This window comes from Antechinus flavipes, chromosome 1 (genome assembly GCF_016432865.1).
Source record: "Antechinus flavipes isolate AdamAnt ecotype Samford, QLD, Australia chromosome 1, AdamAnt_v2, whole genome shotgun sequence".
Taxonomy (NCBI): Eukaryota; Metazoa; Chordata; class Mammalia; order Dasyuromorphia; family Dasyuridae; genus Antechinus; species Antechinus flavipes.
In genome coordinates, this window is record NC_067398.1 from 195,042,419 (window position 1) to 195,064,500 (window position 22,082).

General features: G+C 33.0%; 1 pseudogene; it reads right to left on the reverse strand.

Moving 5' to 3' along the window:
- Nucleotides 1–293: 293 nt before the first annotated feature.
- On the reverse strand, nt 294–415 carry LOC127546166 (uncharacterized; annotated as a pseudogene).
- Between the last annotated feature and the right edge of the window lie 21,667 nt (nt 416–22,082).

Genomic DNA, 22,082 nt, shown 5'->3' on the forward strand with positions numbered 1-22,082 from the left:
AGTTCTCCCTTTTCTTTTTTAAGACTAGTAATTTGATTTTCCTCTTTCTTTTTTTTAATCAGATTTACTAAGGGTTTGTCTATTTTGTTGGTTTTTTCATAGAATCAATTCTCAGTTTTATTAATTAATTCAATAGTTTTTTTTTTTTACTTTCAGTTTTATTAATCTCTCTTTTTATTTTTAGAATTTCAAGGTTAGTGTTTGAGTAGGGTTTTTAAATTTGTTCCTTTTCTAGCATTTTTAGTTGCAAGCCCAATTCATTGACCTTCTCTTTCTCTATTTTATGCAAGTAGGTCTCTAAAGACATAAAATTTCCCCGTACCACCACTTTGGCTGCATCCCACACATTTTCAATTAGCAATAATCACACCTTGGTTAAACCTCATTGGCTATGATACTGCCATTGCGCAAAGCTCATCCTACACATTTTGGTATGATGTCTCATGATTGTCATTTTCTTGGGTGAAGTTATTAATTATGTCTATGATTTGATTTGCTGTTTCACCCAATCATTCTTTAGTACAAGATTATTTAATTTCCAATTATTTTTGGTCTATTTTCCTCTGGCTTTTTATTGAATGTAATTTTCCTTACATCATGGTCTGGAAAGGATGCATTTACTATTTCTGCCTTACTGCATTTGAGTTTGAGATTTTTAATGTCCTAATATATGGCCAATTTTTGTATAGGTTCCATGAATTGCTGAGAAGAAAGTGAACTCCTTTCTGTCTCCATTTAGTTTTTTCCAAAGATCTACCATATCTAACTTTTCTAGTATTCTATTTAGCTCTTTGACCTCTTTCTTATTTATTTTGTGGTTTGATTTGTCTAATTCTGAGAGTGCAAGGTCAAGATCTACCACTATTATAGTTTTGCTGTCTATTTTTTCTTGCAGCTCTCTTAATTTCTCTTTTAAGCATTTAGATATTACACCACTTGGTGCATACATGTTTAATATTGATATTGCTTCATTATCTATGCTACCCTTTAGCAAGATATAGTGCCCTTCCTTATCTCTTTTAATGGGACCAATTTTTGCTTTTGCTTGATCTGAGATCAGGATGGCTACCCTCTGCTTTTTTTACTTCACCTGAAGCATAGTAGATTCTGCTCCAACCTTTTACCTTTACTCTGCATGTATCTCCCTGTTGCACGTGTGTTTCCTGCAAACAACATATTGTAGGATGCTGGCTTTTAATCCAATCTGCTAACCACTTCCTCTTTATGGGGGAGTTTACCCTATTCACATTTATGGTTAAAATGACCAATTCTGTATTACTTGTCATCTTGTTAATCCTTTTTTTATGCTTTTCTCCTTTCCTTCCCCCTTACTTCCCTTTCCAGTATTAAATTTGTAAGCACCACTTGCTTCTCACAGCCCTTCCTTTTTAAAGTCCTTCCTCCCACCTTAGAATTCCTCCCCCTTTCTTGCCCCCTTTCCTCACAATTTCTGTATTTCCTTCAGCTTAGCTTATTCCTTCCCTTTTCACCATAAATCAAATATGTCTAATATAGTTCTCTTTAAGCCAATTCTAATGACAGTAAAATACACACTATGTTTACCCCCCTCCATTCTTTCTCTTAGTATAATAGGTTTCCTTTGCCTCTTTGTGAGGTGTAGTATCCCCCCTTTACCCTTTTCCTGGTACAATTTCCTTTCCACCTCTAGTTTCTAGGACAAAGTATACATGTGTTCTTTATATATCTTTATAGCAGAAATATAGTTTCCAACATTTCTTTTTACTTTTTTAGGTTTCTCTTGAGTTTTATATTTATAGATCAAACTTTTTGTTTAGTTCCAATTTTTTTTTTATCAGAAATAGATGAAATCCACTTATTTTGTTGAATGTCCATCTTCTTCCCTGGGGAAAAATGCTCATTTTGGCTGGGTAAGTTATTTTTGGATGCATACCAAATTCCTTAGCCTTTCAGAATATCAGATTCCAGGCCCTTTGATCCTTTAATGTGGATGCTGCGAGATCCTGAGTAATCCTTACTGTGGCTCCTCTATATTTGAAATATTTTTTTCTAGCAGCTTGCAGTATTTTTTCCTTCTTCTGATAGTTCTGGAATTTGGCTACTATATTTCTTGGGATTTTGATTTTAGGGCCCCTTTCAGTAGGTGATCAATGAATTCTTTCAATGTCTATTTTCCCCTCTATTTCTAAAACGTCTGGGCAGTTCTTTTTGATAATTTCCTAGAAAATAGTATTCAGGCTCTTTTTTTCATCATAGTTTTCAGAAAGTTCAATAATTCTCAGATTCTCTCTCCTATATCTATTTTCCACATCTGTTGTTTTCCCAAGAAGGTATTTGACACTTTTTTCCATTGTTTCATTTTTATGGTTTTGTTTGACTGATTCTTGGTGTCTCCTGAAGTCATTCATTTCCATTTGTTTGATTCTGATTTTTAATGAATTATGTTCTTCACTTACTTTTTTACATATCTTTTTCTAATTGTCCAACTGAGTTTTTAAGTGAATTGTTTTGTTCTATGGAATTTTTTCCATTTTGCCAATTTTATTTTTTAGAGAGCTATTTTCTTTTTCCAATTCATTAATTCTGTTTTTCAAGGATTTGATTTTTTATCTACTCTATCTTTAAATGAGTGGGATGACTTATTCAGACTCTCTTACCAAGCTTCCCTTTCTTTTCCCCATTTTTCTTCTAGCTCTCTTGTGAGAGCCTTTTTAATTTCTTCTATGAGATTCTTGTGTGTTGAAGGTCAGATCATATCCCTCTTTGGGGATTCATCTGGAGACAATCTGTTTTTAGTCTCCTCATGGTTTAGTCTGCTCTCTATCCATATAGAAGTTCTCAATGATTAGTCTATTTTAGTTTTTTGTTCATTTTGTCAAAAAAGAATCAAAGAAAACAAACTAACACAAATAAACAAAAACAAATGCAGTGTGTTTTTTTTTCCCTTGGGGGAAGGGGGGGGGGGAGATGAGGGGGCTGGATGGTGTTACCGAACTTCCTCTACAGACTGCAGGGGAAGCAGTGAGGCATTAGCAGGACAGCAATGGCTGCGCTGTAATTGGGCTGAGATTCTGACACTGTGCTGAGTCACTCCGGGTGGGTGTGGCCAGGTCTCAAGAGACCCTAGCTTTTCGGGGTTATAGTGTTTACCCCTTGTGTTTCTAGCTTCTCTGCTTGTCTACTGACTTGCTGCCAGGGCAAAGTAGCCAACACTGTGGTAAAGCTCTCCCTGCAGAAATGGCTGAAATCACATCCCACTCCCCTTTAGTCTATTCAGGTATGAGCTTCCTGCCTTATTGTCACTGTCTGCTGTGCTGTCGCTGCCTGCCTTCAGTCTGTGCCTGATCTAACCATCCCCACCCACAAGCAAACACAGACCTTTTCTGGCAAATTTAGAGGATATCTTCTCTTGGTAATTATTTGTGGTTTTTTTTCAGTTAAACACTAATTCCAAGGCTTGTCATGTAATAAATTATTCTGAGAAAAAGGTGGAACTTAAATGGATGTGTGTGTCCTCTCTGCCATCTTGTCTGGAAGTCCTGTGATGTATTCCTGTTTTTAAAAAAATAACTAGGAAACATAAGAATAAACAAAACTTTCCTTGTGATAAGTAGTATCTATCTATGACCAAGAGCTAGAATAATAAGGACATAATAAGGACTACTAGATTTTCCAGTAACAGGCTAAATGTAATTTGTCAATTTCTTTACTTTTATTATTTAACTGAAATTATTTTTTACATCTCTAATTACGATAATATAGGGATACCAATAATATAAGAGAAAGAAACTAAGGAAAGAAGAATAAACAGAAAGAAAATAATTGGTTATTTAAGGGGTTTTGTGATGTTGTTTTGTGAATCAGGTGTGTGAGTCCAGGAAGATTGGGGGAACCTCTGTTGATAAGAGATGCCAAGCCAAACTGTAATGTTGGGATGCAGCCCTGGGTAAGAAGGAACTAGCACATACAGCTGTGAGTATAGAAACAGTGGAACAAAGACTCTGCTGATTATGGGCATTTATAGAAGATCTTGGTTTTGGCTCCAGGTAAAGGAGAGAATGGAAGGAAGACCTGAGACCAGAAGCATCATCCCGCAAACCCCAGCATTAGAACAAATTACTGTGTATAAGAACAACCAAAAAAAAAAAAAAAAAAGCAGGCAAAGGAGAAAGAATCAAACCAAATAAAGTTAGAATATTAAAAAAATAATAAGCCTCTTCTATCCCAATGAGTAATGTCAGATAAATGGGGTCACTTTCCTGAAAAGAATTTGTAGAACTAAAATAAATCCTTTAAAACTCAATGAGAGAAATGAGGGGAATTTTTTTTTTTAAAGAACAATATGAGAAAAACTAGAAGATTGTAAAAATAAAATCAACCAACTGAAAAAATGATTAAGAATCTTAAGGAATAAAATGAAATTACAATTGGGCAAAGGAAAGCCAAGCCAGTCTAAGAGACCAAGACATAATAAAATAAAATATACATAATAAAAAAAAAAAAGAGAATGTGAAACATTTCATAAGAAAAACAACTTATCTGAAGAGCAGATCAATAATATAAAACATAAGAATAATCAGACTACTTGAAAGTTATGATTTTAAAAATCTTAATACAATAATAAAAGAAATAATTAAATAAAAATATCCTGAAGTGTTATAAGAGGAGAAAGTAGAATGAGAAAAATTTATTATTATACATGGAAATGAAACTCTATATCTAAGATTGTTTTTTGTAATTGGATAGTTTGAAAGAAAGATTAGAGGCAGAATAGGGTACAATCTGATTCTAAAAAGCAAAACCACATAGGAAAAGATAATTATTTTAAGCAAATAAGAAATGAGAAGAAGTACTATGAAATTAAGGGAACTGGTAGCTCTGGAATATTCTTTTCATCAGCAATGACCTAATGAGGAAAGCATACATATGTGCATATATATATGCAGGAGAAATACAAAGAGACTTGGAGAGACTTACATATGCATATATGTAGAGGGGTATAAACAGAGGTATAAAAGTCTTCAAAATCCAGAAAGAAATCAGAGGGAAAAGGAATAGGAAGGAGTAAGAGGATAAGGGAAGGATTTTTAAAGGAAATCTACTTACATTAGATCTGCTTTAAAGAAATAACATTTATTTAGAAATAAATTAAAGTCAACACCATATACCAAGATAAGATCAAAATGGGTCCATGATTTAGGCATAAAGAATGAGATTATAAATAAATTAGAGGAACATAGGATAATTTACCTTTCAGACTTGTGGAGGAGGAAGGAATTTGTGACCAAAGATTAACTTGAGATCATTATTGATCACAAAATAGAAAACTTTGATTATATCAAATTAAAAAACCTTTGTACAAACAAAACTAATGCAAACAAGATTAGAAGGGAAGCAACAAACTGGGAAAACATTTTCACAGTTAAAGGTTCTGATAAAGGCCTCATTTCCAAAATATATAGAGAATTGACTCTAATTTATAAGAAATCAAGACATTCTCCAATTGATAAATGGTCAAAGTATATGAACAGAGAATTTTCAGATGATGAAATTGAAACTATTTCCACTCACATGAAAGAATGTTCCAAATCATTATTGATCAGAGAAATGCAAATTAAGACAACTCTGAGATACCACTAAATACCTGTCAGATTGGCTAAGATGACAGGAAAAAATAATGATGAATGTTGGAGGGGATGCGGGAAAACTGGGACACTGATGCATTGTTGGTGGAGTTGTGAATGAATCCAACCATTCTGGAGAGCAATCTGGAATTTTGCCCCAAAAGTTATCAAACTGTGCATACCCTTTGATCCAGCAGTGCACTAGTGGGCTTATACCCCAAAGAGATACTAAAGAAGGGAAAGGAACCTGTATGTGCCAAAATATTTCTGACAGCCCTTTTTGTGGTAGTTAGAAACTGGAAAATGAATGGATGCTCATCAATTGGAGAATGGTTGGGTAAATTGTGGTATATGAATGTTATGGAATATTATTGTTCTGTAAAAAATGACCAGCAGGAGAAATACAGAGAGACTTGGAGAGACTTACATGAACTGTTGCTAAGTGAAATGAGCAGAATCAGGAGATCATTATATACTTCAACAACAATACTGTATGAGGATGTATTCTGATGGAAGTGGATTTCTTTGACAAAGAGAAGATCTAACTCAGTTTCAATTGATCAGTAATGGACAGAAGCAGCTACACCCAAAGAAAGAACACAGGGAAATGAATATAAAGTGTTTGCATTTTTGTTTTTCTTCCCTGGTTATTTTTACTTTCAGAATCCAATTCTTCCTGTCCAACAAGAGAACTGCTTGGTTCTGCACACATATATTGTATCTAGGATATACTGTGAAATATTTAACATGTATAGGACTGCTTATCATCTGGGGGAGGGGGTGGAGAGGAGAGGGGAAAAGTCGGAATAGAAGTGAATACAAGGAATAATGTTGTAAAAATTTACCCAGGCATGGGTTCTGTCAATAAAAAGTTATAATTATTAAAAAAAAAAAAAAGAAAGAAAGAAAGAAAGAAATTAAAGTCTTCTAATTTTATAAAGAAATAAGAGGGTGAAAACATGAGATGGGGGATGTAAAAGAATGTGTAAACTAATGGGAATGGGATAAAAAGGGAAGTCTTCTAAATTCAAATAGAATTAAGAGGATAAGCATAAAGGTGAGGAGATAAGGGAGAGATACTTGGAGGAGGGGTAGGTTAAGTAATAGGAGGTCAAAGTAGCGAGTAGAAGTAAAGCAGAGGAATCAGAAGGGATAATGAAATAAGAGTCATACGAATAGAAAATAAATATCAGGAGAATTCTAAAATAGTTTTAATCATTAGACAAAAAGAGGGAAACTAGTATGTCAACCACATTAATCAATATTGTTTTAGACTAAAATAACTAGATAGCATAAACTTGCAACTTTTCTGTGGTTTAAGAAATGATGAGTTGGTAGAATTACATAAATATGGAAAAACTTTGACTTATGAAGGAAGATGTTACCCACATTCAGAGAAATAGTGAGACAAACAAATTTGATATGGTCTTACATAAATGAATATACACAGATGAATGTATGGATATATGATTATAGATTATAAGATTATATATGCGTGTGTATCACACACATCAAGAGAAAGAGATATGAGCATGTTTGTGTAAGTGTATAGATATAATGTGTGTATGGGTATGTATATATATATATATATATATATATATATATATATATATATATATATATAGGTTTTCTTGAAATAGAATTTTATTGTTTCATATTTTGAATCCTCTGATGTTCTGCTATACACAAGGAAATTTTTTTCTTATTTTGCATTTAAGTTTAAAATAAATTCAATAAGTAAGTAAAAATGGGATGGGAAAAAAAAGCCCACAGTATTAGATCTCAAAGGATTTTATAAAGTGAGGGATCAGCAAAATAATTTGGTGGTACCAGTTAGTTAAAAAATAGAGAAGTAGTCAGTTCACACAACATGCAAAAGCAAATAAACTTAAGTAGCTAATGTTAGATAATCCCAAAGATAATAGTTTCTTTGTTAACTATACCCTTCTTTGTTAAGGGTATATAACTTGATGAAAACTGCTAGATAAACTGGAAAGAAGTTTGATAAAAAATAGATTTAGTTCAACTACACATATATACCAAAATAAGTTCCAAATGGATACCTAACTTTGATATTAAAGGTCATATCATAAACAAATTAAAGGAGTAAGGAAGGAATTGCCTCTTATTCCTATGTATAGGAAAACAACTCGCAATCAAATAGGTGGAAAAGAACCCAGAAATTAAGATGCACAATTTTGATTATATATAAAGAAAGTTTTTCACACAAACAAAAACAATTAAAATTAAAATCGAATGGGAACAATTTTTTTAAGCCTCTCTGTTGTTGGCATTGTTCATTTTTTTTCAAGTTGACCCCATGTGGAATTTTCTTGGCAAAGATATTAGAATGGTTTGTCATTTCCTTCCAAAACTCATTTTCTTTTCTTTCCTTTTTGATTTCAAATCCAATGTTCTTTTGATTTTTTAAAAAATCTGAAACATAAACAGAAAAAAAAATAGAAAAAAGTGTCATGTATACAGCAGAATATAAAAAAGGATTCAAAATATGTAACAATAAATTTTCATTCTAAGAAAGCATATATAATTTCTAATAGAACAAATTGTATTCAGAACTGTCCATCTTTTATTTGCTTCCTTGTAAGTTTTCTTTGTTCTGTACTTTGAACTTTTTACTTTATTCTTTTCCTCCCTTTATCCCCTCACTTCTCCCCCAAGGTTATAGTTAAACATGGAAATATTTGTGTTTACCTATATACATTCACACATACACACACACACACATATGCACTCACGTGCATTATCGTTTGTTTCCTATCCCTGATATGTATATGTATATGTGCATATACATATATATATAGTTTTCCCTTAGTCTCTCTCATTTGACTTTTAAAATATTTTTTTGAATTCTTCTATGATACTATTTGGACAGAAAACCATTAACATTACTCCTGGGGTAAGAGAAGCTTTTTTTTACTTCAGTATCCTCCTCTGAAGATAAAATCCATTTTTCCCTTTCCTATAGTACCTTTCTAAAGCTGAGATTTTTTTCTCCTTTGCCTGTACTCTAAAAAAGAAAGAAAGAAAAAGAGCTTTTTAGTGTAATCACTTTAGTCCTGTAGTGAAGGAGATGGTCCTTTGGCTTCAGATCTTCCTTCAGTTATCTCTTCTATCCTGGAACTCAAAACCAAGAACTCTACCAAACTGTAAGTGCTCACAGCCAGCAGTTTCCTTTCCCATTGCTTTTGCACTCACTAATGTGTGCTAGCTACTTCTTGCCCAGTGTCATGTCTTAGTTACCCAGCTGGGTCTAGTGTTTCTTATCAGCAGAGATTCCCACTATCTTCCCAAAGTCCAGGAGGTGAACGTTCCTATGATTGAGTCTGAAGTTACCTCAGAATCCAGCTAACCTCAAGGCGCTCTGCTTGGTATTTCTGAGAAACTGGTCTGGCAGTGTTTACATTTCACAGAGGCCGAACCTTTGCTCTAGGACATTTCTTCAAATCTTTGGTTGTCCCAGGAGGACCGCTATTCTTCCCCAATTCTTATTTGTTTTTCCTCTTGTCTAAACTCACCTTGAGGCACAGTTTTTCTTTGTGCCTTGGAACTTTCTGATCTACTTCACTATCTTCTCAAGCTCATTTTTACAGACAAGGAAACTGAAGCAAATATGGTTAAGTCATAGGTAGAGGATTATATAACTAGTGTCTGAGTACAGATTTGAATTTAGGTTTTCCACTGTGCCATCTAACTACCAAAAAAAAAAAGTTTAATTTCTAAGATATTTAAGGAAATGAATAAAATTATGTTATTCTCAAATTGAAAATGGTCAAAAATATGAACAAAGAGTCTACATGAGAATAAAACCAAACTATGAAAAGCAATATGAAAAAACGAAATGCTTCAAATAACTTACAACTAGAGAAATGCAATATAAACCAAACTATAAAATAGTCATATTAAAAATGCCCTAAATCAGTGTCAATAGAGAAATGCAAATTAAAGTGATTTTGAGGTTCCTCACTCATAGGACTGGTAAATTTTACACAAAAAGAAAAGTTACAAATGTAGGAAGGTATGTGAAAGCAAGTACATTAATGCTTGCTAGAAGAGCCCTAAATTGATCCAATCTTTCTGGAAAACAAATTCGAACAATGTATTAAAAGTAAGAATACCATTACCAACTCTGGAAGTATTTACAAAATTATCAAAAGGCCTCACTTGTATCAAAAAAAAAAAAAGTATTGGCAAAGAACAGTAGACTATGGGGGTACCTATGACTTGGGAAATGGTCAGATAGATACAATGGTAAATGAATGTAAAGAAATATTATAGTGTCCAAAAAACTAACTAAAAATTTGATGTCAAAGAAACCTGAGAAGAATTCTATAAACTGATATAAATTGAAATGAGAAGAATAAGGACAACCTTTGCACAATTAAAACAATATTGTAAATAGTAACAATTTTGAAGACTTTAAAATTCTGATCAATACAATTACTAACAGTTCCAGAAAATCAGTGATAATTTTGCTATCCATCACATAATAGAGAGGTAATGAAGTCAAAATAGAAAGTGAAACATAATATTTTGGAATGTGGATTTGGAATTTATTTTTACAAGATACAATAATATATTTACGAGTATTTTGTATTATTTTTATTTTACTAAGAGGAAATGGAAGGAAGAAAACAAGTGCTTATTAATTTCAAATGCAAAGCAAATAAAATATATATAAATAAGAAAGTCAGGATAAAAGCAATCTATAATGCTTCTTAAAAAGCAGAGAAAGGGTGTGTAAGTTTGTCTAAAAATACAAATCTAGTCTTGCAGCCCATTCTGAAGTAAATAATTCTCTGCTTTCTATCATTTCTATGAGTATTAAAAAAGCATATATAGTTCTTCTTCCATTAAACTTAGATAATTTCAACAAGGTTTGATTGTCTGTGATCAAAGATAAAGCATACATTCCTGTTTACAGTTTCCTTCTGAATTACCTTGTTTCTTTTCTATTGATTTTTGAAAAGTTGCCCAAGAACACTTACATCAGATTTTCTCAAAGAATTTCTGAAGGACAGAATGATGTGACATTTGAGAATTTCATTGATGAGCCCCAAATTGAATAGAAGGAAGAAAGTGCAACGTTACACATAATTCCATTGTTCTGAATAGGAACAGGAGCTGAAGCAAGAGGACTACACTATACTGCAAGAACAATTTATATAACTTTGAGTAACTTGCAGCACAGACTTTATTTAATATTAGAATAAGATTACAAAGATAATGAAAGGAAGAGAAGAGAAAATGTAAGCAAGCTATGGGGATGACATTCTAAAGGTCAAAACTGTAATATTAAATAAATCTTACAAAGTTTTATAAACCTTAATTTATTGTCTACGTGCAACTGACATTTCAGCTCTTGCTTTAATATCAGACACTTCAAAGTATTCTTATAGAATAGTTGATAACCCTTTTACACAGTATAATTGGAGTTCTGCATGTTAGAACATTTGGCTTCTGAAAGATTTTTTAAAATGTTAATAGCTGTCTTTTAAAATGGTGTAAGAATGAAATACTATGAAAAGTAAAGGTTAAAATGTCATTCTGTGCATAATTTTCATATTATAAAAACTAAGTATTTTTAATGGAAAATCTGAAGGCCCACTGCAAGTTGGAAGATATAAACTACTCCCTCATAAGCTGGATTGTATTTGGAATTTTCTTCCATTTACTCATTTCTCTAGATTCTGGATTGATATTCTGTGCCAAGATAAGTTCTGTCTCCTTCCATACTCTTAAAGGGAGTACTAGTCTCTGGTCCCATCATCCTATAGTCCTTTAAAAAAAGATTTTAAAATTTTTTCCCCAATTACATGTAAAAATAATTCTTAACATTTGTTTTAGGTATTTTTTAGTTTTGTTTTCAATTCCAAATTCTATTCCTTCTTCCCTCATTGTCTTTACCCCTCCCTGAGATGTTAAGTAATCTGATATAGGTTATAGGTATGCAGTAATAGAAAATATTTCTTTATTAGTCATTTTGATGTAAGAAGAAAGGAAGAAGGAAGGAAGGAAGGAAGGAAGGAAGGAAGGAAAGAAGGGAGAGGAGAGAAGGAGAAAGGGAGAGAAGAAGAGAAGGAGAGAAGAGAAGGAGGGAAGGATGGAAGGATGGAAGGATGGAGATAGGAAGAGAGGGAAAGAGGAAAAGAAAGGAACAAGGGAAGGAGGGAGGAAAGTAGGAAAGGAAACAAGTATACTTTTGTCTGTATTCAAGAGGCCATCAGTTCTTTCTCTAGAGGCAGATAAAAGTTTTTATCATGAGTCCTTTGAGATTTTCTTGGATCATTGTATTGCTGAGAATAGCTAAGTTATTCACAGTTGTTCATTATACAGTACTGCTGCTACTATGTGCAATGTTTTCGTAATTTTGCTCACTTCACTCTCTATGTAAGTCTTTCCAGGTTTTTTCTGAAACCATTCTGCTCATCATTTTTATAGCATAACAGAACCCCATTACAATCATATACGGTAACTTTTTAAGTCATCTCTTAGTTGATGGACATCCCCTTAATTTCCAATTCTCAGCCACCACAAAAAAAAAGGGCTAAAAATATTTTTGTTCAAGTGGATTCTTCAGCTCTCTTTTATTTTTATCTCTTTTGGATACAGACCTAGTAGTGGTATATCTGGATCAAAGGATATGCAGTTTTATAGCCTTTTGGGCATAGTCCTAAATTGCTTTCCAGAAGTGTTGACAACTGTACCAACAATGCATTAGAGTCTCAGTTTTCCCATATCCCCTCCAACATTTATCATTATACAAACTGTATAAGCCACTGAGTTATAGTCTTTGGTTGGGGTGACCTCGGAGCATAAAATAACCTCTGAATGAATATAACCTAGATTAACCAATCCAAGTATATTAATACCAGTAATTGACCTATCTTTTGATCAACTGAACAAGTTACCCCAGGGGTAACAGCGCAATCCTATTTGCGAGCTCATGTAGAAAATTAGGGTTTACGATCTCGATATTGGATCAGGACATCCAACTGGTGCAACCGCTATTAAAGGTCCGTTTGTTCAACGATTAAAAATGTGATCTGAGTTCAGATCAGAAAAATCCAGGTCGGTTTCTGTCTGTAAGTTCATTTTTCCCAGTACAAAAGGACTAGAGAAATAGGGCCAACGTCTCTAATGAGCCCTAGAACCAACATATGAACCCACCTCAATATCCTAACTCAATCTTTACTCCCCCAACCAAGAACAGGGTTGTTAAGGGGGCAGAGTTGGTAATTGCATAAAGTTTAAGCCTTTACTACCAGAGGTTCAAACCCTCTTCTTAACAAATGTTCACACTCAACCTTCTACTTTATATTTTCCCCATTTTCCTAGCAGTCGCCTTCCTAACACTTATAGAACAAAAAGTGTTAGGCTATATACAATTCCGAAAAGCACCAAACATCGTTGGCCCCTATGGCCTCTTGCAACCATTTGCCAAGCAGTGAAACTATTTATATTAGCCAATCTTATCAGTTTGAGGTGGTACTTCAGAATTGCTTTAATTTGCATTTCTCTAATCAATAGTCTCTCCTGGAATCCTAACACTGTAATTGCCTAATCACACACTTTTAAATAGGGAAGCTAGATCCTTATTCCCTTCCTCTCTTTCACAGTCTTGTCCAGAGATAATAAACTGTTCTGGATTTGAGATCAGGTCACATGCTCTGAATCTATCCAAAATTGTTCTAAAACATGGTCCAGTTTCTGTCCATCTATATCTTATTCAGTTTTTACCTACCAGTTAACTGCATCTGATAATTTATGAGAGATCACACTTTCTTCAAGCTTCCCAGAGGACCCAGTAGTATATTCTATTGAGGTATTTTTCCTCCATATCTTATCTCTGAGCAGTCACTGAGAAGTTGCTACAACAAAGTACTTCAGAGTCCTACAGATGTATGTTTTATTTTATGAGAGATTACACTGGTTAGGTGGCCCTGGTGTAACTCCCCATCAAAATGTTTGCAAATTTCTAGCTATCTTCTTGTGCAGTGCTAGACTTGGAGGAGCACACTGGCATCTCTATGATTTTATTGCTTTTTGACTTCATCTGGTATCATTTTTACCCTTTAATTGTTGCGAGGAAAAATGGGGACAGCTGGATAATTCCATATAACTATCTTTGCCAGAGACTTCCTACATTGTATTTCATTCCTTGAAGTTTCAATTCTAGTAAAGTAGATAAAGAATTGGATTTGGAGTCAGTTCAAATACTACTTTAGATACTTGCTGGATGACTGGATGACATTACTTAACCTCTTTAGCTTCAGTTTTCTTATTTGGTTTTTATGACAACTTTTCTGGTTCTTAATATGTGATCCCTGATGCAGTGTATGGAAGCCTGTTTGCCTGAAGCTAACAGCAGTCCCAGGCCTATTGGTCATAGCCATACTTATTTTTAAGGAAGAATTTAATAAAAGAATTTGAAAAAATATATGATATTATTCCATACCTTCATATTAATCCTGATATATTTATCTGATGTATAAGTTTATAAGGAAACAAAAGATAATGAGATGATATATGCAGCACAATGACTAATTTTTTAAAAAAGCAGAACAGAAAAAGGTACAGAGATAAATTACTTTTTTCAAGTTCCATTCTTGTGTGAACCTGATATTCTTTTTCTTTCTGCTCATCTACTCTATTTTTAGTACACTTATATATGCATTTTCTTAAATAGAAGTAGAAGTAGTAGAAGGTACTGGCAATAATTACAGATGGCATGCAACCAATTGTGCAAATCAAATGGAATTCCTAAAACTTTAACAAATTGGGGAATTATTTAAAAACCTATAATTATTTGTCTATATTCTAATTACTCCACAACTTTCCCCTCTTTTAATCCCTTTTGTTAAAAAAAAAAAAAAAAGAGAGAGAGAGAGAGAGAGAGACATGGAATACCTTCCTTCAAGTATATGTCATTTCCTTAAGGATCTCCATTTATTAATACGGTTTCGTACACTATTGGTGCTCTTGAAGAATTCCTCAAACTAGAGATCTAAGCTCTTAAAATACTCCAGGATAATAATTTCTGAGAATGTAGTTTGCCCCTATAGTTAATTTCATGAGAGAGGATCTCTAGTTGATCTCATTAAATGTCTAAGATGGACCAGAGCTCTAAGATAGTGAGGGTATTCCTTTGAGATAGAATAGGAATGGAATCCATGAGAATTTATTTTTATTGATGCAACCTTTTTGATATAAGATTGCCTTTTTGACTTGTAAGGTTTCTTCTAAATGTGAAATAGTAGAGAAGATATTTCCCCTTGCTGAAAGGAAAATTCTTCATTTGGGCTTTTACCCTAATTAACAAGCTAGAACTTAGAATAAAAAGAGCAAAAAGGATTTTATCATAAATATATCAAGATAGCAATATTTTTATGGGCTGATCACTGAGATCATATTTTAGAGCTAACTTTAAATTAATCTAGATAGGTTCACCTCAGTAAAAGAAGTGGGCCCCTTGAATCTCAGTTCGGCCCCAATGTAGCAAAAATGTGACAGTTTGCATGTAGGGTAAATGATAAAGAACAGGTGATAAAAAAAATTGCATACTTAGTGCCTCCTTTCACACTAGATCCTCCCATAACACTATTTAATGATGGCTAATTGAGTCAATATAACTTTCAACATGCTAAACTCAGAGTATTGAGGTTCATTTATTTTCTGTAGGGCAGCATCTCCATTTATGAGAGATCACATTGGCTTGTCTTGTCTATAAACAAGATTGAAAAGAAACTTTGCTATTCAAACTAAATATAAAATAAATAATAAATATAAACTATATATAAAAGAAAAAAATTTTATTTGATTTTTCTAAGGAGTAAGTTCGAAGAAATTAATCAGTGTAAGTATTATGTCCACCAAAGCAGATCTCAACTTTAGGAGGTTTTCAATGCCATATTGGAAATATGTATTGAAAATTAGAATTGGGTCCCTGAAGTCAAGAGAAGAAGAAATGTCAAAAGCTATAGAAATTAAAAAGGTTAAAGACTGAGAAAAAAAGCATTGAAGATAGCAATTAAAATGTTATTCATAAGCTTAAAGAGAGTGGTTTCAATTAAGCTATGAGGTCAGAAGTCCAACTTAAAGGAATTTAGCTGTGTTTGAGAGGTAAAGGGAAGTACAATACATTATAAACCAAAGCTGCTTAAGATGTGGGTTGCAGCCCCACATGGTATCACATAACTGAATGTGCGGGTCATAAAATTATGATTTATTATCAGCAAATGATAGATTTGTATACCTATAATATATTTATAGACCTGGGTCACTTAAAAATGTCTTGAGTGAAAAAGAGTCATGAGTGGAAAAAATTTAAGAAGCCCTGTTTTAGACAGCATGGTCTAGAAGTTCTTACTCAAAAAAAAAAAAAAAAAGATTTTGGATGATAGCTGAGAAAATAATGGGAATGACTTTTTTTTTTTTAAGTAAGAGAAAGACGGGAGTGTTTACTGATAACAGTAATGCACCAGTAAATAAGGAGGATTTTGAATGAGGAAGCAAGTTCCCAGCATAGAAGAGAAGGTATGGTAACAAAGGCACAAGTGGAAGATTCAGTCTTGGCAAGAAAACACTCTTTCTCTTCATCAAAAAGATTGAAATAAAGTGGGGGGGGAGGGGAGAAAAAACATGTAAGGAAAGGGATGCTGAAAAGGAATTTTGAAGTATGTAACTGGAGAGAAGAGAAAGGCTGTGACTTGTGACCTCTATGTACTTCAATAAAAATAGTATTCTAGTTCTTTTATTCAGAGAGAGTATGGAAGAGGTGGTATAAAAAGTATAAGGAGAAGAGAGTTTTGGAATACATTATGTAATAAAAAGATTATTGTACAACAGTAAAGAACCTATTAAGATTAGATAAAATAATTTGTAAGGAACCCAGATGGTACAGCTGAATGATTTTCTCTAGGAGTGTCCAGTAGTAGTTGTTTATGAATAGAGAATGGAGATACTGGGAACCATTTCTTGGCTGATATGTCAGTCTGAGCCAATATATAAAATACTGTGCCAACTAATTTAACTGTATACCAAACAGATGTATAAGGCCCTGTGCCATTTAATATTTTTTATTATTGACTTGGGAAATGACATCTATCATTTAAAAAATATATATTATTTATGATTTTTGATGCTCAGCTTATACATTACATGGGCAACTCATGAAAGAAGTTTTGCTTAGCAGAATAAACTAAGTATTCTCCATACCAATTTTAGTTAAATATTTTTATCCTGCTATAACTAAGCAAATTATGTTTAACTCCTTTTTTCTTTTCTTTTTTAAATTTTTGGTTTCATTTTAAATTTTTTTAACTCTTTCTTCCTCCTTCTCCTTCTTTTATTTCACCTTTCCTCTCCATTCCTTACTAGAAAAGGTCACTACATACAGACACACACACACACATACACACACACACACACACACACACACACACACACACACACACATATATATATATAATATAAAGTTAAGTAGTTATCATTTATGGATAGATAATTAAGAATAAACATACATCTTTATAACAATAAAGTAAACCTAGGATTAAGTTACATTCCTAAAGGTTACATTTCTCAGTCCATTCTTAGTAGCTAAATTCCCCTTTTCTTGAACTCCCTGGAGGAAGTTTCCCTTTTTAGTAGCTGAAAAACTGTTAGTTAATCTACAAACCCCTTAAAAACAAATGTTTTTTGATAAATGTGGAAATATGTTTAGAAGAATTATGTTTAACTTACATAGTATTACTTTCTCTCTAGAGGAGGGAGGAGATGGAAAGGGAGGGAGAAATATTTGGAACTCAAGGTTTTGCAGGGGTGAATGTTGAAAATTATTTTTGCATATATTTTGAAAAATAAAAAGCTATTATTAAAAAGAACACTTTTAATTGCAAATGCTACAGCTACAAAACAAAAATTTCTAAAGCAATCCAATCAGATTCAATAGTTGTCCCACCCTAGAAACTCCCCCAATATGCCTATGTTCCAAATGTCATCAACAATATACATTTGGCTTAGAAAAGTCAGATGAGTCAGGATGAATTGTCTTGTGCCAATTGAATTATGTTCAAAACAAATTTCCTAAAATTACTGTGATTTTTAATTGCATTTTTCTGTTATAAAAATAAGCTCTGTAATCATTCCTTTGTTTCTGATCTCTGAGAATTCATATGACCTGATTTGATAGCAAATGCTGGATTTGCTAATTAAATCACTAACTCACAAGTTTTATGCTTCACACCTTTGTTTTTCAGATAATCAATTTTTACTTAATGGATCCTTTGGAGTTGATTTGAATATTTATGATAATCAAAATGACTTAATCATTCAAAATTGTTTTTAGTGCAATATTGCAGCTACTGTGTACAAAGTTCTCTTGGTTCTGTTCATATCACTCCTGAAAGTTCTAAAATTGTAAAATGTTGTTATAAAATTAACCAGCTCATCATTTCTTATAACATAGTAGTATTTAATCATAATCATATACCACAACTTGTTTAGCCATTCCCCAATTAACAGCCATCCCCTCAATTTCTAGCACTTTGCCACTACAAAGAGAATAGTTATAAATATTTTAGAATGTCTAAGTTCTTTTCTTTTCCCTCTAATCACCTTAGGAAATGAGCTTCATAGTGGTATTGCAGAATAAAAGTTTTATAACCCTTTAGATATAATTCCATATTGCTCTCCAAAATGATTGGATTAATTTAGAGTTCCCTGCAACATTTCTAGCTTTTCTTTTGATAGGCATAAAATAATATCTCAAAGTTGTTTTAATTTGCACTTCTCTAATCAAAAGTGATTTAGAATGTTTTTTCAAATGACTTTATAGAGGTTTGACTTTTTTCTTTTTATTAAAATATAAAATATAAAAAACAGAAAAAGATAAAAAATAATTTCAGTGATTTTGTATTTTAATGTTATTGTAATATTCTATGTATTATATATGTAATTACTATGTAAAATACACTATTATGTATGTATGAAAAATAAAAAATAAAATAAATTCTGTTTGGGCAGATAACTTTTTAACATTACTTTTTGAGGCAGAAGAAGCTTTTTTTATGTCATTGTCCTCCTCTGATGAAGATCCCCAATCTTCCCCATTCTCACGATAAGTTTTTGTGTTTGGGTTCTTTCTCCTTTGCCTGTTTATTTTTTTAAATGAGAACAATTAGTGTAAGCATCCCTAAACCTAGGTATAGCTTCACTTCAGCTGTCTCCTCTGACTTGGATCCTAAAACTAAAAGCTCCACCTTCCTGCAAGTGCTTGCAGCCAGCAAAGTCCTTCCCCCATTGCTTCTGCACTTTACTAGGTATTCTGATTCCTTCTTGGCCTCCTCTCATCAACACAGCTAGGCCTGGCATTCCCAATCAGCAGAAGTTTCCTCAGTCTTCCCAGACTCAGACCCCAACTCTACCTACTGTCCTGGATGTGAAACTTTCTGTGATTTGGAAGGAAGCTCCAGCCAAATTTATTAGCTAGTCCTAGGACATGGAGTTAGCCTGGATATGTTTGCACTTCACAGTGGTTAAACCCCATCCTAGGGTCTTTCTTCAGGTCTTCTCAGTTGTTCCAGAGGGACCCCTAATTTGCCCCAAGTCTTCTTTGTCTTTCATCAGCCTGTGTTCATCCTGAAGTGCAAATTTTGCTCTGGAAAGCATGAAATTTTCTGACCTACTCTGCCATCTTCCCAATATCATCCAAGGTTCAATTTTTTTTATCAAAAAATTGCCTGCTCATACCCTCTGACTATTTTTTGATTACAGAATGAGTTATAGCATTATAAATTTGACAAAGTTCTTTATATATTTGAGTTATGAAACCTTTACCTGAGAAATTGTCTATAAAAATTTTCTCCTAATTTTGTTTTACTTCTAAACTTGGATACATTTATATGTACAAAACCTTTTAAATTAATGTAACCCAAATTATTTATTTTGTATTTCACAATACTTTCTATTTCTTGTTTATTTATAAGCTATTCTCCTATATATAAATTTGATAGATGATATGTTACATAATATCCTCCAATTTGGTGTTTAATTAGAGATTTTTAATTTGTATTTTTTCTAATTTTTTAAAAATTAATATATTGGTTTGCTCTTTATCTGTTTGAGTGATATAAGTATTCAGGCATGTAAATTTTGCTGCATCCCATAGGTTTTGCTAATTTTAGGTCTCATCATTTTAATAATTATTAATAAAATTGTTATTTCTATGATTTGTTCTTTTGTTGTGCCACAGTCCTCTTTTATTGTCCTGATTCAGTTTCCCTAAATTCTCCTACCTCAGTTTCCCTGAATTGTTCTGCCTCAGTTCCTAATTGTTTTGCTCAGTCCTGCAACACCCACTCCTCCCTCCTAATCATCATGATCCAGATAAGGAGAAAGACCTTCTGTCTTAGACATCATGACCCCAAACCTTCCCTACTTATCAGAATGTCTGGTGCCTTCTTCCACCTTGTCAGAATGGCAGGGATAGTTCGCTCCCACTCTCAGTGCTCTGACTCTGCCCCTGCCTCGGTCTAATCCCTGGTATCTTGGAGCCATGTGTATATATATGTCATTGAGAACTCACATTGGCTGCTGGATCCTTGCAGACGATAGTCTCTTTCAGCCCTGGGACCAAACCATGAATCCATTTGGTCCCAGTAAATCTCTCCCTTTCAAAGAAAATATTAAAAACTCTCTAATCTCTATCTTGCCTCAGTTTCTTTAGTATTACACTTTAACCCACTAATTCTTTAAGGTTATGTTACTTAGTCTCCAATTAGTTTTAACCACAATCCCTTACTGATTATTCTTTAATTGCATTGTAATGTGAAAAATGGATATTTAATTTTTCTACTTTTCTACATTTGATTATAAAGTTTTTCTGCCATAATATATGAACAATTTTTGTAAAGATAATATGTGCCACTGCAAAAAAGGCATATTCCTTTCTGTTCTCATTCAATTTTCTCCAGAAATATAGCATATCTAGCTTATCTAAGAGTCCATTCAACTTCTTAACTTCTTTCTTCTTTATTTTTGTAGATTTATCTAACTCTGAGAAGGGGAAGTTAAAATCGCTCACTATTATGTAAATGGAATGGGTAATTTTACTAATCATCTTGATTTCCTTGAACTCCTTTATTATCAAGAATAAGCTGAAAAACTTGAGAATGAGAATCAACCAATTAGGAGAGAATGAATCTTGCTCAACTTTGACATACCAGTGATCCTTATTTTGTTATTTCTTGGTATCTTATAATGTCATTAGTGTCCCCTTGCCCAATTCTAGTATTTAAAGTATTATTTCTTCCATAGGTTTTTTTTTTTTTTAATTTTCTTTTTTCAACTGTTTAACTTCCTTTGCATCATTTTCTTGATGTTCTTGGATTGCTCTTATCAAAATATTAAGAGAGAGCCTGCTTTCCCGAGCTAAAACCCAGCAAGCAAGTTGTATTCTGAGATGGAATAATAACAATCACTTGTGCTCACCTTCTAGATGATCTCACCCTATGGCAAGATCATATAATTTTTTATTGCTTTAATATCTGTTTCCCATGGGCTCTCAGGGAGCTGGTACTACAGCTGACATGTTGTAACAGAAAATGATAGATCAAATCTTCTCCTAACATGCTAAATGAATTAAGTCACATGCTGTATTTTTGTTCCCACCATTTAAACTCTGATTCTGTGTCCCACTGAATGATCACAAGGCTTCATGACTCTAATGACTTGAAACAACCACAAGGCTCAACTTTTTTTAATAACATAGAATGTATTCCCACAGGATCCAAGAATCTCTTTATTGTCCCCCCAAAAAGGCCAACTGTGGCAACTGTTAACTCAAAATCTAAGAATGACTGTTTTGTGGTTCCAACTTTTTGTAGTTTTCATGTATAAAATCCCTACTTCTGAGGATTTTGACTTGCAAGCATTTTCCTGTCTTTGAAATTAAACTTCTATTTGATTGCTGACTCTCCTGGCTCTGGCTTACTTTGTTCAACTCTGGCCAGCCAGAGATTAGAGTTCAGTTCTGAGCTGATTAATATTCTAATTTTTTTTTTTTAATGTTTCCCAACCTCTCTTTGATTTTTAAAGTTCTCCTTTAGCTCTTCCAAGAACTCTTTTTGGGCTTGCTACCATTTGATAATTTTCTTTGAGGTAAGAGTATTTTTAAAACTTCATTATCTTTTTCTGATTATGAATCCAGATCTTCTCTATCCCTATTTATGACCAGGTTCTTTCTCCCTTAATTTACTCATTATTTTTACTTAGCAAAGGACATGCAGAGACAGGCAACATTTTTTAAAGAATTAAATTTTACTTTCTCACTTATAAAATCTGTCTCCCACTTCTCAATCCCCTATTTCTTGAGAAATCAAGGGAAATAAGACCCATTATATGTAGATAATGTCAACCAAAAAAAATAAAATAAAATAAAAAACTCCTGCACTAAAATGAACT